The following is a 5325-nucleotide window of genomic DNA, read 5'->3' as shown; positions in this document are numbered from 1 at the left end:
AGTCAGATTGTATTACATTATTACATAACAGGTCTGTGGATAGTATTACCACACCCAGAAAAAATGGATCACTTTTAAAAGTAAAAAAAAAATGGATCACTTTTAAAAGTTAAAAAAAAAGAAAAAAGAAAGAAAAACGATGACAAAAATGTTGATTTTATTCTGCTCTTTATTCCGTAAATGCGACCAGTGTCGACATCATTCCTGGGATTGAATATTTTCAGTGTTGTCTTTGTACTTTGCTCATGTCACATGTGCCCACGGAGAGTTTGAGTCACCTAAAGATGATGTCATCTGTGTGTTATGATGATCAAACTGACTGGTAAACTGTTCATATCATTGTATTTCAGTTTTACTGTTGCATGCTGGTCTTGTCTTGGTATCAGTTTCAGGGTTCATGATCCTACTTGGTACCTGATCCAGACTGGTTTTTAGGATTCCTGTGGGAATTTACTCAGTTTTAGTATTTAACATGTAACTGGAACATGAAAAATTCAGCCCGGGCATCAATTTTAACAATACTAAGACTTTTTTTTAGGTAAAATAACTTCATTTGTCGGTGTTTTAATAAATGCACAGATCTAAACTGAATAGACAATGATGAATAATATAAGGAATAAAAGGAAATCATATCATTTGCAAAATGTAATGTGTGAAAGGGGATTTAAAAAAAAAAAAAAACACTGCAAAGGCTTGTGTTTCTGTGGCAAAATTACACTGGAACAGGATTGGACTTCAATGCAAGTCCACTCCTCTGGGACCCTCTAGATCACAGATGTCAAACAGGCGGCCCACAGGCCAAAACCGGCCCACCAGAGGTTCCAATCTGGCCCCTGGCATGAATTTGCAAAGTGCAAAAATTATGCTGATATGAACAATCAAGGATATTGAACTAATTTTAGTTCATGTTCCACCTACAGACCAATACGATCGAACGTAAAATAATACCGTAATAACCCTTTTACAATAAAATATAGACAAAATGGAAAATTAAGTGTAATTTTAACAATATTCTTCCTGTTATTAAATGTTTTGTGCATTTGTAGATCCACTCTAATCTGTAAGTTGTGTTCATAATAAACTGATGTATAATTACCTCCGCCAAGGAGGTTATGTTTTTGCCGGCGTTGGTCTGTCTGTCTGTCTGTTTGTCTGTCTGTCTGTCTGTCTGTCTGTTTGTCTGTCTGTCTGTCTGTCTGTCTGTCTGTCTGTCCATGTGCAAGATAACTCAAAAAGTTATGGACGGATTTGGATGAAAATTTCAGGAAATGTTGATACTGGCACAAGGAATAAATGATTACATTTTGATTTTGGTGGTGTCCGGGGTGGGGGTTGCGCTCTCCCAAATTCCAAACTTTAAAAAATTGACAATATTACACCTGTTACCAAATGTTTGTACAAACATGTATAAATAAAAAGTTGAGGCATAATATTGTTAAAATTGCAATGATTTTTCTCAAGAAATGCAAGTTTTTTCAGGTTGTTCACATCTTTTTTTTGGATAGCTTGCAAATGTAAATATTTTTGTAATTTAATGTTTTTTATTGCAATAAAGCAAAGAGAAAAACTTGGATTTGTCATTATTTATAGGTTATTCTGTTATTATTTTAATGGTTTGGCCCACTAAAGATCAAATTGGGCTGAATGTGGCCCCTGAACTAAAATGAGTTTGACACTTCCTGCTCTAGATATTTTTTTTTATCAGGTAAAATACGTAGAACAGGATGTACGTATTGTTTTACTTTCATGTGCATCTTCTCTGTATGTGAAGCAACCGATGTTTTTTTTTTTTTTTTTTTTTTAACCAGGCTTGAAAGATTTACTCGCTTGTGTTCTAGCGTTTCAGAGTTTAATGAGACAATTATTAGTCTCCTGCAGCGGGTGCTGGCACATTTTATGATCCCACAGTGCCACACCTGTCCTCATCTTCATTCCTTGACAATAAATATGCTCTGTTGTTGACAAATGCAGCCAGTGCATGACAGTTATACAGTTCAGAAATGTGCATGTCTGAACACTTGTGTGCATGTGTGTGTGTTGGAATGTTTTCATTGCTTACTTTAATGATAAGATAAACCTTGAGATCCAGCGTCCATCCCCTCAGTGCATAGAAACCTACTGTCGTTTTCTTAGTTGTTGTGGCTAACTTCTCTGAAAATGGTTTCTGATTGGTACTTCATCCCTCAGGCATCACAACAAAAATAACTGCCTCTGCTACTGCCGATGCGTTTATAAAGGAACCATTGTCTAACCAGCGTTTGCAGCTCTGTTAGTGCCAGCTATACTTTGGAACATAATCGTTTTAATTTCAGATTGTGGATTACCTCAGGCGCTTATCTTTTCACACATTCATCACAAGTGAAGGGAACAACATCAATCTGGGTAGCGTCATTTGGCTGGTTTATTCTTTTAGGAATTTTTTTTTCAGCTTCTGAAGTGGAATAAAGTTTTAGTAAATAGATGTGATTATATAAAGCTTACATACAGTGATGGTTTCTGAATAAAAGAGATAAAGAAGTTGCTTTTATTTATTTATATAGTTATAGTTAGTCTTATAACCTTAGCCTTATAACATAATTAAAGTCACATTTTTGGCCAAAGTGTGAAATCAGCACAACTTTACTCTCCTAACACTGCTACCACTGCTTCATTTTATGCATAAATCACAATTTCGCCAATAATATAACCTTGACAATTATGCTATGAGTTTTCAGATTTTCTTATTTTGTATTTTTACAGTAGTTCGTGTATAATTGATGCACAGATTGGATGGCACTTCTAATTTTGTTGTACTTGTTACAATGACAAAAAAGATTTGTGTATTGTGTTGTAATTTTTGGAATATTGAGATTTTTCTTGCTACGTTGCATGTTGAAAATGTGCGTTAAAAGTTAGTTCATGTTTTGGTTGTACAGTTATGGGACTTATGTTGTGCCTATGGGGGGAGAGCAGCTGAGTTGAGTGTGTGGAGGCAATGTTTTAGTTTGACACCATGACTGAAAGGTCTGTGCTGTGGCAATAGAGTATGGGCTGTATTACACATGTACTGTTGTTAAACAGAAAGTCAGTAAAACTGCCTTCTCGTAGTCGTGCAGTGTATTGGGGCCCAAGAAGTGCAATCCAAGTTCCCTCTTCTGTGATTTAATCCTGCCTAAATGTCACAATATATATATTCATAAATAAATTATTGCACAGATATGTATTGCACATGATATTATTGCATCATGTAGCTTATTACTCTGACTGAATTAAGACTGTTAAATCTAGAAACACTTAAAATAAGAAATTTACTCTTAAAATAAGATAGATTTTAGATTATATTATTAGATTATAGATAGATAGGGGTGTCAAACTCATTTTAGTTCAGTTCCACATTCACCCCAATAAGATCTCAAGTGGGCCGGACCAGTAAAATAATAACAGTGACAAAAGTAAAATTAAATGATGTCAGTGTTTACATCTATAAAGTTTCCTTAAAAATCTGAATAACGTGGACAACTTGAAATGTCTTAAAAAAAAAAAAAAAACAGGTACAATTTTAGTAATATTCTGCCTCGTTTTATCATTTACACGCGTGCATTACAACTTACTTTACAATTACAAAAACACAAAATATTTACTCATAGGCCAAATATTGGTAAAATTGCACTTACTTCTCTTAAGACATTTCAGATTGTTCATATTTATTCAGGTTATTCACATTTTTTGATAAAGGAAAGTTTGTCGATGCAAACATTTTCATGTAATTTTCCTTTTTTTACACTAAAACAACGAGAAAATTTGCGGTTGCCATTATTTATAGGTTACTACGATAGTATTTTACAGGACTGACCCACTTGAGATTCTATTTGTCTGTATGTGGAACCTGAATTAAAATGATTTTGACACCATTGATTGTTAATATCTTCAGTGTAATTTTTGCACTTTTTCACAGATTCGTCCCAAGGGCTTTGGTGGACCAAACATGTGACACCTTCTAAATCTACGTTGTTTTTTTTTGTTTGTTATTTTTATCTTGGTAAGAAACACATTATTTGCACTGCTGGTATTATCATGCTGGAGTATGTCTGCGTCATCAGGGAAGAACAAATCCACTGATGTTCAGACCTGCAGGTTTTCAGGTGATTTTATGGATATATGGGGCCTTTAATGACCAGAATGAATGAACCAGAACCAGTACAGCATCCTGGACAGCAGATTTTAATCATCACATGTTAACGTCAGAGTCCTCCTTGACAAAACATTTGTTCCAGGATATATCTGTGATGTGAGTTTTGCCCTGCCTAGTTACTGAAGTTGTGTTTATTGGAACGAGAGGGAAAGTTCTGCTGCTTTCTCTGACTCTCTGACCTCATATCCTGACATGCAGGTATGATTCCAGTCCATCTGTCCTTAACTATGGTCCTCTGGACAGACATTCATCTTACACACCCTGTCAAACAAAAGGAAAAGGATAGAAATAAAACGTAAGTAGAACAATATGTTAAGTACATTATCAGCAAAGAATGGATTTTGAAAACAGTCACTAGTGCTCAGTCATTTTTTATTTCCCGGTTTCATTGTACTGTAGCCTGAATGCTTGTCCTTAATGCCAGGTAAAACACATTTCAGACTCTTGCTATGAACTGCTAACTTTGCAAACTGATGTGATATCAAGCAGAACAAATCTGCTCGAGCAGAGGTCACATCCAAAATGACAACAACTGGAATTAAGGCTTTGTTAATGCATTACAAGGACTCCTTCATTTCATCCTCTTTCTAAAAAGCTACAGTATTTCTGATGAAACCGGTCTGTAACAGGTGAAATACGAGATGGTACATTACTCAGTTTTATTGCACAGTCTTGTCAAATCTGTGACCATTACCAATGCAAAGTGAGAGGAAAAAAAGAGCCAAGTAGGAGGAGATGGATGGGGAAATGGAGTTACAAATGCGGGAAACCATCAAAGACAAATCATTTAGCGATAACATTTGTCTGAATTTGACAAAGCTTTGCGAGAAATGACAACAAAGTAACACTCTCAGTGCCAAAACTATGATACATTCAAACACTGCTCAGTCGGCGCCGTGTTTTTATATAAAACACATTAAAACAACTGGACGTGTATCCTTAAAAGGGCACTGGTTTATGTTTCTGCTGCCATCCCTCAGTCATGTAGACAGATCTATAGGTGTTATGTTATGGTCAAAGGATGGGAGTCACTGAATACATGTTAGGTTTTCAGTTTTCAGAGTTGTAAATCCCTCTGATTTACAACTCGGCCATCCTCTCCATCCTGCTCTATGGCTCGGAAACATGGCCCTTAAACAAGACTCCGGCTGCCA

The sequence above is a fragment of the Sphaeramia orbicularis genome, chromosome 12 (assembly GCF_902148855.1).
Source record: "Sphaeramia orbicularis chromosome 12, fSphaOr1.1, whole genome shotgun sequence".
Taxonomy (NCBI): Eukaryota; Metazoa; Chordata; class Actinopteri; order Kurtiformes; family Apogonidae; genus Sphaeramia; species Sphaeramia orbicularis.
Note: the sequence above shows the minus strand (reverse complement) of the source record.